At 39.3% G+C, this 17,114-nt stretch overlaps 1 protein-coding gene across 12 annotated transcripts in view; it reads left to right on the top strand.

The window, feature by feature from the left end:
- The first annotated feature begins 217 nt into the window (after nt 1–217).
- The window catches only part of CSNK1G3 (casein kinase 1 gamma 3), a 112,096-nt gene continuing 95,199 nt past the window's right edge, over nt 218–17,114 (top strand). For 4 of the 12 annotated variants that reach the window (XR_009452584.1, XM_059693760.1, XM_059693757.1 and 1 more), the window contains exon 1: nt 220–660. The gene's annotated coding sequence lies outside the window, so the exon portion shown is untranslated. Of the gene's footprint in view, nt 661–17,114 lie in introns of all 12 variants that reach the window. The other 8 variants (XM_059693755.1, XM_059693751.1, XM_059693752.1 and 5 more) reach the window with 5 other exon arrangements.

Raw genomic sequence — 17,114 nt, 5'->3', positions numbered from 1 at the left:
CTCTCAACTAGAGGAACACAACTCCTCTGGGGTCTCCCCTACGCATCGCTCGTAAGGAAGTGGGAAGGAAGGAGTGGTCTGGTCTTTATACGCCTGGCCAGCCAATCAGCGTGCTGCCTCTCTTCCGGTCGGCGAGCCGACCAATCCGAGCAAGCCAGTGTAATCTTCGGCTCCCCTCGGCTCTTTTCGCTGTTGCGGGCAGCGTGGGGGCCGCCGCCGCCGCCGCCGCCGCCAGAGAGACGCTTTCCTTTTTTTATTTTTTTTCCGCGTGTTCACTTCCGGGTCCGGCGCCGATCCGGATGCCCGAGGCAGAAGGATGTTTGACCTCCGGATAAGCGAGGCGCTGCTGTGCATTCATTCCCGGCTGCATCGGTGGCGGCAGCAGCGGCCCGGGCGGCGACTCTCCAGCCGGAGGCGGCGGTAGGAGGCTCCGGCAGGAGTGCAGGCACCCCGTCCGCGCCGAGCTGCGTTACCTCCCTTGCTCGGTCCTTCCCCCCTACCTCGCTCGCGCCCTCCCTGCGTGGCTCGCTTTCCTCCTCCGGCCGCCGGCGGGTGTGATGTGCCGCCGCCGCTGCCCCCGCCGCCGCTGCTGCTGACGGACGGACCGGGGGCGCCGCCCGCGCCCGGGCCGACCCCGCTGCTCGCGGCCGCGCCTCTGAGGTAAAGCCCCCTCCGCGTCGGCGCCGGGCCGTGTGGCTCGGCGGCAGCCTCTCGGCGGCCGCGGCTCCCTTCTTCCCGGGTGGGGCTGGGTGGGCTGGGGTCCCGGGCTGAGTGGGGTGGGGTGCGGAGAGGGCGGGGGCCTCGGAGCGGGGTGGGCGAGGCCCCGGGCGGGAGGCGCGGTGGCGCGGGGCGGGGGGAGGGGGGTGGGCGCCGCGGCCGGGGCGAGGGCGCGGAGGGCTCGGGGCGCCGGGAGGGGGCCGCGGGCGGCGGGCCGGGCTGGCTGCACAAGTTGCCCGAGCGGTGCGGCGCGAGCGGCGTCTGGGGGGAGGTGGGCGAGCTGGGGGCAGGCAGGGCTCCTTGGGGGCGGGTTTGGAGGTCGGGAGCGCAGCTCCCAGCGCTCCTCGATTGTGTCCAGACCATTCCCTTCCGAGTGGGGGTTTGGGGGAGCGGGGGTTTGGGCCGGGGGGAGGACGGCATGGGTCTGATGGAAGGAGGTGTCAGGGCCCAGCCCGCATTCATTTCAGGGTAAACTTCCCGTCGGGGCATTTGTGTGCGGGCAGGGGGCAGGGATTTACCTCTTGGATTGAGCTCCGGACTTAGCTGGAAACTTAACCGAGGCTTTAGTCGGAGTCACAGAATTACTCTGCTGGCCACTGTTCCGGTGCGGGTTTGTTTATCCCACATGCAGGGGAAGCGACGCGCAGAAACGCCGGTTCTCATGGTCCGCACCCCCACATCTCTGTTCCGCGGGCGGGCGGTGATGGCGACGTGCGTGGTGGTGGGGTGGGGGCAGTGAGGTCGGTGTGTGGTCGTCCTGGTCCTCCCGGGGAAGGAGGAAAAGTGAATGGGTGGGAGAGAGTCTGTGTGGGAGATGGCTACTGTTGCTACACGGTGCGAATGTTTTAACTCTGGTGTCAGGAGTACGGAGGCTGGTCAGCAAGTGGCCCCCTTTTAATCTATTGTTTTAGAACATCGACTTGGGAAATTTAAGACCAGCTGGTATTTAATAAGCTAAGAAAATAAGTCAGTATTTATTCCTTTTGCTTTTGCAGTTCTTGTGATAGGAATGACGTTTGCCCACAGATAGTAAAATAAGTTGAACTATATCTAAGTTGGAATACTTTTTACAGTATAAATACCTAATTTTTAAAGCGCTGTATATATTTTTGAGGAATCCTTTCTTTTCCTATAAATAAGTTGGGTGAGAAAAAGATCACAACAATTATAATAAGAATGATTTAAAATGAGATCTGAGGCCACTTGTAAGGAAACATTTTCCACCAAAAATTAGATCCGATTTGTGGCATTCTTAGTAGCTGTTTGGAGGAAGGGGGAGAGAGATGTACTTAGTGTATTTTACAGTTATTCCCAAACTTTGCCCCCATTGTATACATTAGCCTTTATAGTTGCACAAAAGATGAAAACTATATTTATGGGCACTGGAAGAAAGATGTTATCAAATAAATTACATGGCTTTGATATGGATTCTTAGCAGAGTGTATAGACAATTTTGTTTTCAGGGAGTTTGCATTTCTGGGTATGTATCAGGTATAAGTAGTTTTTTTTAAAATGGGGGACAGAAAAGTTAATTTTAATGTTGATATGTATGAGACTTTTGGGGAGCTCTTGGGAAATGATTATCTTTACGGATGATTTATTGTGCTCATTGACCTCTGTTGCAATAACAAACTTGAAAAAGTCAGTGCATCCTGTAGTTATTAACGTTTTCATTATTGTATTTGTAGGTATTAACTATTAATAAAATCTTCAACACATGAAAGTCATTTATTCCCTCAAATGAAAGGACTGGGATTAGAATCAAGGATAGTATAGTTCAGCCTGGACCTTTAATATGTGCAAGGGCGTTTTACTGTGTGGTGAGGATGGAAGAGTGGGTAGAATATGAAGATGAATGAAACCCAGTAGCTGCCTTCAAGGGAGAAGCAGACTTGCACAGATATGATTGCAACACAAAACTCCTGTGGGCTTTATTAGGTGCGTGGAAACATGGTGTGTGTGTGTGTGTGTGGGTGTGTGTGTGTGTGTGTGTTACTAATTTTTGACTGGGGAATTATGAATGAGTTTACAGCTGGTAAACTCCATTTGGGCCTTAAAGTATTTTAATGGGCAAATTGAGGGCTGTGTGTGTATGGGGCAGTTTTCCAGGTGAAGGGAACGACATGAGCACAGGCATGTGGGTTGGATGTTACGGGGCCTGTTGAGCTGGACATAAAAGGCTGCTGTGCCCGGAGGTCTCTGTGGGAGAGGAAGCTATGAAAGTAGGTGGAGATCAGGCCAGGGAAATCCAGCATGCCTTCCTTGTATTTAAAAATGAGTCATTTTGAGGTATGAAGGTCCAAGTGTATAGAGTCTTTGCTGATAGGAAATAGGTAAGGCAAATAAGGGACAGTATATTAAAGGAAATAAAATGTAACAGAATAGTTAACTTCTTATCACTTATGCTAATTGAGGAAAATAGAAAAGTATAAAACTTAAAACAGTTTATACATGGCTTACCATATTTCTTTACTTGCATTTGAATATGGGTGTGTCTGGTAATCTGGTAATTGGTTTTACATGAAATAAATCCAGACTGTAAAAATGTGACTCAGGAATAAATGGAAAGCAGCAGTCCATTTACTTCTCTGTGTCCCCTCTGTAATCCCCTCCATGCTGGGACTGGGCCATTATTCTGGTTAGTTACTGGTTCAGATTTTTTTAAAAATGGAACTGGTAGTTGTTTAGTTTCAAAGGGCTTGCCAAAAGGTTGTATCAAACGAAATAGAGGGCATGCTGAAATGTTAAGTAACAAAACAAAATACAGTTCATTGGATAGTTACATTATTGTTACACGTTTGAAGGTGAGATTTACTATGGTTAAAATAAAATGTAAGGAGTCTACATCCAAAGAGAATTGACTTAATAATGAGATGATAAAATGAGAAACTTTCACAGTTCCAGATAAATTATGTATAAGGTTTTTAGTCATCTTAAATATCAATGTCCCTAAAATTATTTAAGTTATTGTCATAGGAGTGTTTAGAAAAATATCACTCTCTCAACACCAGTGTTTAAGTTCATGTTGAATCATGTTATAAGGAAGATTGTTTGATAGTTTTTTGCTATTTCCCTTTTAATCTTCAAAAAGGAATTACATTATAACTGAAATTGTGTTATTTTGAACCTCCCAATAACAATACCTGTTACAATTTAAGTGCCTATTTTGTATAGGGACCATACAGTAAATACTACTCTTCAGACAACTCTATGCGTTAAGTGGCATAAACCCTCACTTTGACTGTAGGAAATAATCTTCTAGAGTTTAAGCAATCTGTTTTATATCTTGAAAGTAGCACAGTACATATTTAAATTAAAAAAAATTTATTTCTGGCTTCAAAGTCTAAAACCACAAAGTGATCTGTTTTTTCTAATCTTCAGTCTTCCCCTTCCTCCCTCCCTCCTCCCTCCCTCCCTCCCTCCCTCCCTCCCTCCCTCCCTCCCTTTCTTTTTTCTTTATTTCTTTTTCTTTTTTTCTTTTCTCAAGCAGTTAACACTTAGTGGCATTGATTGGTGTTATCAATATGTGTCTGGGTGTTGGTTTGTCAAAATGTAATTTCTTTGGAAATAGCAGTTTGGGGGTATCTGAAGTTCTCTAACTATAGAGATTCTGAAGGAGCAGACAGTATGGTTTTAGTAACTTAAGCTATTTCAGAGTATCACTTTTGTGTTGATCTGCAGGATAGAACTATACTTGGGATTCTTAGTGTATAGAAATCAAGTGTGTATTACCCATTCATATAGAGCAGCGACCCTTTCACAGGGGTCGCCTAAGACCATCGGAAAACACATATATAATTACATATTGTTTTTGTGATTAATCACTATGCTTTAATTATGTTCAATTCGTAACAATGAAACTGGGGGTCACCACAACATGAGGAACTGTATTAAAGGGTCGCGGCATTAGGAAGGTCGAGAACCACTGATATAGAGTGACTTCAGCGAGTCTGTGAACTACTCAGAAAAAATGGAATGAGAGATATATGGGGACAGATAAGTTTTAGAGACACAGTGGAGGCTGCTGTGTAGCCATGTTTTCTCCAGCTCCTTTCTCAAAGCTAAGATTTAGAATTTAGAAATATGTTTCCTCCTATTGTGGGACCTTCGGAAGATATGTATGATTTGTTCTTAAACCATAGTAAGTGCTTGGTTATATTCTTTCATGCCATTTCATGGTCATCATCTTTGTCAGAAAGAATTCTTAACAGTGAACTTGAAGTATATGTATTTGATAGATACGACTCTACCCAGTTTGGTCATTTTCTTTACAATGTTATATCACAGTAGTAGTTTAATTTAACGAAAATCTCTAGCTAAGTTATGTCCACATCTGGCTAAGTCACATCCACATTTTTTATAGCATTCATTGGTATTAGGTAAAATCTCATGATAGATAATCTTTTTCTTAAACAAACTTTTTTTGCTTTTTTCGTTAGTGAAGTAATGTCAGATTTTAGCTGTATTCAAAATTATTACATTTATTTAGCTGATTTGTGTTGAACTACTTTCTTTAGTTATGAGGATACTGTTCTGTGTGATGTGTAGCCATTTAAAAAACAAATCAGCCCAGCCAGCTCAGTGGTTGAGCTTCTACCTATGAACCAGGAGGTCACAGTTGGATTCCCACACAGGGCACATGACCGGGTTAGGCAGCTGATCAATTATTCTCTCTCATCATTGATGTTTCTGTCTCTCCTTCTCCTTTCCTCTCTGAAATCAATAAAAATATATTTTAAAAAAATCAACACATATGCACACACAAAAAAACTCCCAACAAAATTTTAAAATTAAATAAAGGGAGAGGTTATTCTGTGATTATGTTCTTCATTAAGATTGAGAAAATTGCCCCTGGCCATTGTGGCTCAGTTGGTTGGGCATTGTCCAGTGCACCAAAAGGTTGCCAGTTCTATTCCCAGTCAGGTCACATGCCCTGTTGCGAACTCAATTTCCGGTAGGGGGCGTGCAGGAGGCAGAGGATAGATGTTTAGCTCTCACATTGGTGTTTTTGCTCCCTCTCCCTTTCTCTCTCTAAAAATCAAAAATTCTTTAAAAAGAGATTGAGAACATTCATATAAAGTGTCCGGGTGTGATGCCTGGCACTGTATGATTCTTAGAAGCAGATTCAGAAGTTGCTGATACGAGTTGTTACAGGGTTGATTGGTAGATAGAATAAGCAAAGACCTTTAGCAGCAGCCTTTTATAGATGAATCTCTTTTAACTCATTTCTGCTTAACTCCCTCAAAAGATTAAGTGGTACACTTCATTTACTGCTTGATGCTCTTGCTACATCACCGAATGGCAGTAGACTCTAGTTTGTTCTTGAACTTTTACTCCAACCAGTTACTGTATACTTACCAAGAATTATTTGTGTTTATACCCAACAAATTGTTAATGGCAGTTGTACCTGATGTTGTAATTACATAGTTTAATGAAACATTATTCAGTGAACTGTGAAGGCAAAAAAGGTGCTTGTATGAGAACCAGTGGGCACTTTGAAAACAGGTGAGTAGCTAAAATTAATTAACAGTTGAAATAAGTGTGGGTGAAATAAGTTTAAACGGTTAGGGAAAAAAATTATAAAAGTCTAAAAAGCTTCTGCTTGCTTTTAAGCATTTGTGAGATGTCTTTCCATGTTTAAGAAATAGAAATTGGAAATCACAGGTGATGTACTATGGACATGGTTTTTAGAAAAAGGTAAAATAGCACTACAATTCATAGACCCTTACTTAAAAGATGATAGTCTTGCATTAAAAGATTGTCTTGAGAACGTACATTTAAATATTTTAGTTGCAATAAAAATGTTAAGGTATGTAGATTTTTGAATGATACCCTTTTTGAACTAACTTAAGAGCTGTTGGTTAATAAAAATATATTAAAGAGACTATCTGTTTCTAAAATATCACCTACTTTATACTCTCTCTTAGAGATTTATTTAATAGCATTCTCTTTAAAAAAGAAATATTGCTATTCTTGAACCTATAGTCATTCATACTTTAGGGTGAATTGCTTAGTTATCTAGTCATATAATCAGTCTGTGGTTCTCACATATTTCTTGATATGGTCCCTCATCGGATTTCATAAGCTACTTACTCAGCTTTTATACAGCATCAGGGTTGGAGAGAAGTTGTTTTATAATTCCAGTGTCTCCTCAACCTGTGTAGGAACTACTGGAATGAATTGGTAGAGAAAATGGTTCCTTGGAAGAGGAAATGCTATACCCTGATGTGTACCAGGAGCACTTGTGCTTGTTGCAAAGCATGTTGATCTAGCAGGTTATAGTACAGTGATGGCGAACCTATGACACACGTGTCAGAGGTGACACGTGAACTCATTGTTTTGGTTGATTTTTCTTTGTTAAATGGCATTTAAACATCCTATCTAATAATAGACAAACATGGTAATTGACCATACCTTTGCTACGCCTCCCACGGGCTAATCAGTGAGATATGCAAATTAACCGCCAACAAGGATGGCGGTTAATTTGCATACATAGGCGCGAAGCGGCGGAGCGAAAACTGAAGGCAGCTCCGGCCGGAGCGAAGGCCTGGGTCCTGGGTGCCGGAGGAAAACCGGTGCCGGCAGCCATGGGAAGGGAAGGCCTATTGCACGAATCTTTTCGTGCAACAGGCCTCTAGTATAAAATAAATATCAAAAATATAAGTCTTTGTTTTACTATGGTTGCAAATATCAAAAAAATTTCTATATGTGACACTGCACCAGAGTTAAGTTAGGGTTTTTCAAAATGCTGACATGCCGAGCTCAAAAGGTTCACCATCACTATTATAGTAGCTACCCTCCTTTTCTTGCCTACCTAGCTCGGCCTAAGTACAAAAGAGAACTTTTAGGGAGAGAAGGAGGTCCAGGTTGGGAAAGGAAAGATGGATGGGATATATTATTTATCTTGATATCACCACATTACAATGCCTGACATGCAGTAGCTACTTCAATGGAACACTGAAGTATGGAGATAGGGCTAGTTTTTCAGAGCTTTGGTCTGCCTCTCTATGATTTTCTTGGCTCACCTCTTCCCTGTGTGTTGGATTCATCCCCAGACTAGTAGCAAGATCACATCTAGACATGCATTGGCCAGGAAATCTTTTGCACAAGCCTACCTGCATACTTTTCTCTTCATGTTTTATTGACCAGAATTAAGTCACATGCATTTACTTCCTAATCAGGTATGACAAGGGGAAAGGGGCTATCATGGTTGGTTTTTACTAATCAGGATATATCCCTGCAATTGGGGGTGGCAATTGCATTTCCCTGAATTACATGGTAGACAGAGGATATTTAAAACATAATGGTAAAGAAAAATGTGGGAGAAATGGATGTTTGAGAGACAAATCAATAGTGACTACTACATCTGTTTGTTTTAGAATGAAAATAAATAATGCATATAAGTGCACTTTGAACTCTAAAGCATTGTACAAATGTAACAGATGAAAGATTAGAAAGCTGCTTCTATATTACCATCTTAAATATGCTCAGGTATGAATATTTTAGGAGCTAAAAACACTAATTTTCTTAATGACTAACTTTGAATCAATAAAATCCATTATCTGAGTTGTAAGATTATGTATGTTTTTCATGGAACTCATAAAGCTGTTATAACTTAAAATTAAAATTTTCTATCGATAAATTTATTTGTATATATTTTTTCTGAGTTGCGGCCCTTCTCACCAAAAATTGCACACACCTTTGGTCTTATCAAATTTCTTTATTCATCCTTAGAGCAGAATAAGTGCATGAGGAAATGGGAGTTGTCAATCAGAGGAAGGGTTTATTTTGAATTGTGGAATCCCAGTGAAATAGGAGGGAAAGTAAACTTTTTAAATATCTTGAAAGCAGCAAAATGAATGAATGAATGAATGGTGGGAGAATGGGGAGGCAGGCATCACAGAATTTTAGAATTTAGAATTAATAATAGGATGGTAGACCTCTCATGTCTTAAGTGCTAGAGCAGTGCTCTTTTTGATCAAGAGGTGGGAGGCCTTGAAAACTTATTGTTTACTTTGCTCTTTTGCTTAGGATCATGGGCTAGTTTTTTTAACCAGTCAACTGGTTACCTTTAGTGCAGATATCTGTGTTCTCAGGCTATGTAAAATTGTAGCTAGGTGGTTTATAATTTCTTTAAAAGTAAAACAACAGACAAATCTTTTAATCTCCTAAACCAGTGATGGCGAACCTTTTGAGTTCAGAGTGTCAGCATTTTGAAAAACCCTAACTTAACTCTGGTGCTGTGTCACATATAGAAATTTTTTGATATTTACAACCATAGTAAAACACTTATATTTTTGTTATTTATTTTATATATTTAAATGCCATTTAACAAAGAAAAATCAACCAAAAAAATGAGTTCCCGTGTCACCTCTGACACGCGTGTCATAGGTTCGCCATCACTGTGCTAAACAGTCAACATCATCAACATCAACACCTCCCCTCCCCCCACCATACACACAAAATAACCTGAAACATGGCTTGCTTAAATGAAAATGCAGAAACAGTGTGAGTGCTTGGAATTTATTTACATTTATGAAAGTTGCTATCTTAAAGATTTCTCTGCTTTCAGTATATGTAAAAGAGTATATGTGTTTGTATACATACTTACATATATATATATTTAAACTGAATAAATATATAGACTTAATTGTTATAATTTTTGTAATGGTTGCAATTATTGTTGTAAATATACAGAATAAACCCATCAACCCTTGGGAAGGATATTTATGTTAATGACAGTTATTTGGGATGATTTTTGCTTTTATACTTTTTATACTTCTCTGTGTTGTTGGAATTTTCAGATATGATTATGTATTATTTTTACCATCAGAAAAAATAGGAAATGTTTTTTTATTTTGAGTATAGAAAGTGGAATCCTGGGATGTAGGATGTTTTCTTTCAGTTTATTTTTTTTAACATATAATTCTGCTGTCATATATTACCTTGAGTAAAGTGTGCCTCAAATACACTCATATTTTAATAATTGTCATTATTTTTAAAATTAGGCTTATTAAAATTATTTACTTTAAAATTTAAGGTTGAAATTGGCCATATGATACCTTTTGATCCAAGTGTACTTTATAAAAGTGGTGGAGTTCTGAATATTGTGTAATTATTAATGATCTATTTTTTAAACTTGTTTGGTTTTGACTTGGCAGTATATTAGAGTACAGCATATTAGAGTCAAAGTTATAATCAGAGTTTCCTTTAGTAAAAAAGGAAGTAAAAAATGGTTTTTCCCTTACACTCAGTCTGTGTCATGTTTATTTTCTATTTCTGTGAAATACTTATTTTATAGTCTAGTTTTGAATACTTTCAGTTGACAGGCAAATATAGTAGGTAATGAACGGGGAGAGAAGAGAGAAAAGTCCCGTTATTACACTAGTCTTATTGTGTACAGATACATAGCTACAAGGCCATTTAATAAAATACTAATTTGGCATGCAAAAATAGCCTAGTATTGTGTTGGAAGTGAAACTAGTAGGTATCAGTTGTTGGTGACGTTAAAAAACAATTGGTGTTTATAGATGCATTTTTTAAAATTGATCTTAGAGGAAGGGAGGGATGGAGATAGAGAGAGAGAAAGAGAGAGAGGGAGAGGGAGAGAGAGAGAAAAAGAAAGAAAGAGAGAAACATCTATGTGAGAGAGAAACATTGATGGGTTGCCTCCTGCACACTCCCTGATCAGGGATCCAACCCGAAACCTGGTATGTGCCCTGAGAATTGAACCCACTACCACCTTTTGGAACACGACACTATAAGTGGCCAGTGCTGTAGATGCATATTTTTATAAGATGTTATTTTATTTTTTCCTTTTGTTCCAGGGACCTGAAAACAATATGAACAGTGTAAATTATGAAGAAGTGTAAATTATAAAGATATGGAATCTTATGCCAATTGTCATTTAAATATGGAACATTATTCACTGAGTCTTTTTTCCTGTTATATGAGTGTCAAGGCATATTGTGGCTAATTTTTTTAAACATATTTGAGATTCTGAAAACACTTGTAGTTAATAAAATATCAAAATATAATCAGCCTTTTAAAATCATTCTTTTGAGTATTTTCCGACAATCTGTGAAAGTTGATAACTGGAATGCATATTGTATGCTTATTATATGCTCTGCTGTTTATCTAAATACCCTACAGATGAAGGTTGTCTTTTGAAAACTGAAATATAAAATCTTGAACTTTGAGAATGAAATAATTAAATAAGCTAAAATAAATTTTACTATATGCACTTGTTTAAAATTTTCCAACTGAAAATTAATTTTTTTTGACTTTGGGGGGGGGGGGTGGAGAGAGAGAGAGAGAGAGAGGAAACATCGATGTGAGAGAGAAACTTCCATTGGTTGCCTCCTGTATGTGTCCTTACTGGAATTGAATTCCCAGCCTAGGTATGTGCTCTGAGTGGGAATTGAACCTGCAACCTTTTTATGGGACAATGCTCCAACCAACTGAGCCACCTGGCCAGGGTAGTATTTTGAGTTTTTATATATACTAGAGGCCTGGTGCATGAAATTAGTGCACTGGGGGAAGGGGGCGTGGTCCCTCAGCCCAGCCTGCACCCTCTCCAATCTGGGACCTTTTGGGGGATGTCCGACTGCCGGTTTAGGCCCAATCCCACAAGGATCCAGTCTAAACCGGCAGTCGGACATCCTTCTTACAGTCTGGGACTGCTGGCTCCCAAATGCTCGCCTGCCTGCCTGCCTGCCTGCCTGATTGCCCCTAACTGCTTTTGCCTGCCAGCCTGATCACCCCCTAACCACTCCCTTGCCAGCCTGATTGATGTCTAACTGCTCCCCTGCTGGCCTGATTGCCCCCAACTGTCTTCTCCTGCTGGACTGGTCACCCCTAACTGCCCTCCCCTGCTGGCCTGATCGCCCACAACTGTCCTCCCCTGCCAGCCATCTTCTGGTGGCCATCTTGTGCGAGCGTGTGATGGTCACTTTGCATATTACCTTTTTATTATGTAGGATATAGGATGTGTGTGTGTGTGTGTGTGTGTGAGAGAGAGAGAGAGAGAGAGAGAGAGAGAGACAGAGAGAGAGAGAGACAGAGACAGAGACAGAGACAAAGTAAATGAGAGAAGAAAAATGGACAAATTTTAAATATATTCCTTATAGTCCTTGTTGTGGAGGTGAGAGTGCTACCACTTACTAAAAGTAAGAGAAAAGGGTTTCTGGAGAAGGCAGTTCGTACCAAGGATTCTCAATCCTGACATCACATTAACAATTTTTCTGGGGAACTTAAAAAAAAAATTATAGATATTGGGATGCTACCCATGTTAATTTATATTTGAGTCTGAGGATGGGGCCAGGACACTAGTGATATATTTTAGGATTTTCACAGGTGATTCCAGCATTGAAAATGACTTATTTATCCTTCTCTTTATACATATCTGTTAGCTCTTTTTTGAAAAATGACTTCTTTTTACTTTCATGTCCTTTTTTTATTCGGGAATGGAGATATGAAGATAAATAAGAAATGCCTAAAAAATACTTGCAAGAGGATCAGGTTAATGAAGTGATTTCTTTTTATAGTTCCATACTAAGAATCCTTAGTGAGGCCACTCTATTCATTGCTCGTTAGCAATTTATTTTAAAAAATACATCTTTATTGATTTCAGAGAGGAAGGGATAGGAAGAGTGAGATAGAAACATCAATGATGAGAGAGAATCATTGATTGGTTGCCTCCTGAATGCCCCCTGCTGGGGATTGAGCCCACAACCCAGACATGTGCCCTTGACTGTAATCAAACCTGCACCCTTACAATCCTCAGGCCGACGCGCTATCCACTGAGCCAAACCAGCTAGGGTGCTCGTTAGTAATTTTTGATAAGCATAGCACCACAATTAGAGAATTTTTTGACATTTGGAAAATTTGTTAAAGGGAAATATGTATCAAGAATAAATTAAGGCCTCAATTTGGATTACCCTGGAAATCTTAAAAAACGTCAGTGCTAAAAATATATCTTTAAAGTTTAAGTTATAAAAAGGCAAGAAGAATTGTTGCTCTTCAAAAGTTTTTAGTTTAGGTTATATTTATCATATTTACAGTGCTGTTGAGTTGTAATTTTCATGTAACATAAGGACTGAAGGGACCTTAATGGTTTTTTAGTTTAACTGCACTTAGGCTTTATTCTCTTTGTACCATTCTATTTTTAAAATATATTTTTATTGATTTCTTACAGAGAGGAAGGGAGAGAGATAGAGAGTCAGAAACATCGATGAGAGAGAAACATCGATCAGCTGCCTCCTACACACCCTACTCGGGATGTGCCTGCAACCAAGGTACATGCCCTTGACTGGAGTTGAACCTGGGACCTTTCAGTCCGCAGGCCGACGCTCCATCCACTGAGCCAAACCAGTCAGGGCTCTTTGTACCATTCTTAACAAATAACTACATCTGTTTTTCCCCTCAGTGAAAATAGTTTACTTATAGTGTATTGCATACATAGTATATTGTGTATATTGTACATAGTCAGTGAATGTTTACCTATGTAAACATTGATACTAGGGTTTTATGGTTATTGTATCTTGTCACATATGACAAGTCAGGGTCCTTTTTGTGACTCACTTGATTTTGCTTCATAAATCAAGAACACCTTTACTACTTAAAGCATTTTTCTTGTGACACAATGAGACCAAGTCATTTTATGAGTTCACTATGTTAAATTTATTCAATGGACAGTTTTTGCATAGTGACAAAATTAGATTGGGCAATTCTATAAATTTCAAGGGTCATATTTCTGCAAATTTCCTTAGTAGGAGATTTTGTGGTAGAGACATTTAAGAGTGGTTAGAGCAGCGGTTCTCAACCTGTGGTTCGCGACCCCTTTGGGGGTCGCCTAAGACCATCGGAGAATACATATATAATTACATATTGTTTTTGTGATTAATCGCTATGCTTTAATTATGTTCAATTTGTAACAATGAAATTGGGGGTCACCACAACATGAGGAACTGTATTAAAGGGTTGCGGCATTAGGAAGATTAAGAACCACTGGTATAAGGAGTTTCTGTATTGCATAGAAAGGTGTAGAAGATGTAATTGAATTTTCTGATTGTTATGTATGGAACTGAGCATTTACATTCCAGTAACAAACACTGTAATCTTTGACTACATTAAGGAAATTCAAAGATTTTAGTCCAAAAAAGACTTTGTTCAGAGTTGATAGGTATGAATACATGTGTCTCTCCTCCTCAGGATTCCATTGTTGATTGAATTATGGCACAAGGATAAAATGAGTAAAGATTTACTTCTGGGAATCGCTAGAATCCAGCTTTCAAACATCTTATCTTCAGAAAAAACTCGCTTTTTAGGTTCTAATGGTGAACAGTGTTGGCGTCAAACTTACAGTGAAAGTGTGCCTTTTATAGCAGCACAAGGGTAATGCATTTTGCAAAATTGATCTTAGCTTTGCTTTTTATTCTCATTAGTTATAACCTTATCTTTTCATATCATTTTTTCTCTGATCTTTCATGACCTGTGGGAACTGTATCCTAGTTTCTCTTTAGCTTTCTGATACCCATTATACCCTCACAAAGTTAAGAATCTGTGCTGCTATAGTACTGCAATATTTACTCAGACTGGTGAATATTTCCCTCTCCTCTGTTTAGCCTGACAATTTTAAATTCAGAATTTTTTAAAACTTTATTGTTGAAAGTATTACATATGTCCCCTTTTTCACCCCATTGACTCCTAACCTGCCCCACCCTCCACCACCCTATTGTCTGTATCCATGGGTTATGCATAAATGCAAACAAGTGGGTTATCTCTTCCTACCCACCCACCCTTGCCTTTCCTAATTTAATCTTAAAATTACAATGTATTTTTACATTATGCTGCATTGGGAATGACTATTTTTCTACTTAAAAAATGTTTTAACTTTTACCTTATTGTTGAAGTCTGAGGATGCTTTGCACTTTTAAAGACAATTGTTCTTTTCTGGCCCTGAAATTCATTGTCACAGTGAAAAGCTGGAGTTCACATATTTCAGACAAATAATATATTTGTTGTGTGATTTTTAAAAATTTAACAATAGAAATTTAAATTCAGTTTGATATTTTATACAACCTGCCTTTATTTCTAAAGCATAGTAAGAAAGTAGAAGGAAAACAGGCCCAGTAAAAAGCTGAAATCTAAAAGTTGTATTGAAATTTCTTCCCTTACGCTTCCCCATCAATAGCCAGGGTCGCGGCATTAGGAAGGTTGAGAACCAATGGGTTAGAGTTTAGAGGACATGTTGTGTGTGAACCTATGGAAGACTTAGAAGTATTTTGAATTTACCAAAATACTTCGATACTACAATAATGTTAGTATCATGATAAGACTAGCATACCTCAGAGGGAAGAATGGGGTGGAAAGAGATTAACCAAAGAATTTATATGCATAAATGCATTGCCCATGACACAGACAATAGGGTAGTGAAGGCCTGGGGTGGGGTAGGAACCTGGGGGTGGGGGGCAAGGGGGAAAAGGGAGGACATCTGTAATACTCTCAATGATAAAGATAAAATTAAAAAAAAAAAGGTTACCAGAAGCATTTGGCACATACAATTAGTAATGGAGTAATGGGTACAGTTTTACAGGACCCTAATTTCTTACCAACAATTCTAACATTGAAAATGCTCTGAAAGCAAATTTTACTTTTATGTTTGGCACAGATTGATTTTTTTCACAAAACCTGTGTGAAATGTGTATTTAATATATTTGTAGATTTCTCTGCAGAAATAGTAAATGTTTGATTATAGTGTGTTGTCCCAGATTTCTGTGCGCCGTTCTGCCTTCTTTTAGGGGTGTTACAAAATATCTGGTGTATGCACATTGTATTATTTGTCAAAACCCCTAAAAATCTGAATTCCAGCCAAGACCGGTTTGGCTCAGTGGATAGAGCGTCGGCCTGCGGACTGAGGGGTCCCAGGTTCGATTCCGGTCAAGGGCATGTGCCTTGGTTGCGGGCACATCCCTAGTGGGAGGTGTGCAGGCGGCAGCTGATTGATGTTTCTCTCTCATCAATGTTTCTGACTCTCTGTCTCTCTCCCTTCCTCTCTGTAAGATATCAATAAAAATATATTAAAAAAAAAATCTGAATTCCAAAACATGTTTGACTGCAGAACTTTGAAAAAGTAATTGTGGAACACATTATTTTGCTTCTATCCCTTGTTTCTTGATGGAAACTACTCAGCATCTTACTCCTCCAAGATGGAGTTTTAGTAAAATGCTGGTAAATTTCTTTTGCTTTTTTCCCTTGTAAATATATACATACCAAGAACCAATTGATTTTAATCTGTGTTTGTGTCTTTAATAGCTATTGAAAGCTTTTCTGTTTTTTTGACATCAAGTATTAATCCTGGTACTTGTGAGCCCCATTGGGGTCCCAGGAGCATTGTGTAATTAGGATGCTTGAGATGGAAAATGTTTTGGGTAACTTTGGCATAGCTGAGTATTCATCACACTTTAGTCCTTGGGGTTATGTAAGCTTACCTCTGTACATGATAACTTCATGCCAAAGCACCTGCAGGCCGCCCTCTTTTTACATATCTTGGCTTCCTTTTTTCATAACAGAAAGAAGTAGGGGTGTGGTTCAGTGCTTCTGTTTTAGTTTCCTTAAACTTCCTTAATTTGTTTTTAAGACTTTACTGCAAAAATCTTTATACCTACTTTGGTTTTCCTCCCCCCATCCTCTGTTTGTGTTTTGTTTTGTTTTTTCTCCTTTTCTTTCTTGTTCCCCCTCCTTTAAAATAATATTCCTCAAAGACAGAAGTTCATAACTACAGTATTCTATATTGTTAAAAAGTGTTGCTTGTTGAAAAGGTGATAAAAATAAATCTGCATGGGTATTTTCCTAAAGATGACCTCCCTATAGGGGAGTGATCATTGTTCTGCTTATTCATGTAGTGTTCCATATATGTGGTCTTTGCTTTCTTTCCATCCTTAAACACTGAAGGTAATGGGGATGGTGAGAACTTTGGTGCATGCACAGATTTTAAGCTGTATTTTTGTTTGAATTTTTTTGATTGTTTTTTATTGTAGTTGATTTCTAATATTATGCCATTGTGATCTGAGAAGATGCTTGATATAATTTCAGTCTTCTTGAATTTGAAGAGACTTTGCCTGTGATCCAGTATGTGGTCTATCTTTGAAAATGTTCCATGTGCACTTGAGAAGAATGTATTTTCTCTAGCTTTGGGGTGAAATGTTCTGAAGATGTCAATTAAGTCCATTTGATCTAGTGAGTCATTTAGGATTGATGTTTCTTTGTTGACTTTAAACTATCTTTGAGTTCACCAAGATACCAGGCACTACAAGGTATAAATTGTAATGGAAATATAGAACTTATATTGTTTATGTACACTTGCTATGTGCTCTGAAAGCACTGTCATTCTCTTG

Source organism: Myotis daubentonii, chromosome 4 (genome assembly GCF_963259705.1).
Source record: "Myotis daubentonii chromosome 4, mMyoDau2.1, whole genome shotgun sequence".
In the NCBI taxonomy this organism is placed as follows: Eukaryota; Metazoa; Chordata; class Mammalia; order Chiroptera; family Vespertilionidae; genus Myotis; species Myotis daubentonii.
The sequence above is the reverse complement of the archived record's forward strand: the minus strand, read 5'-3'. Positions and strand labels throughout refer to the sequence as shown.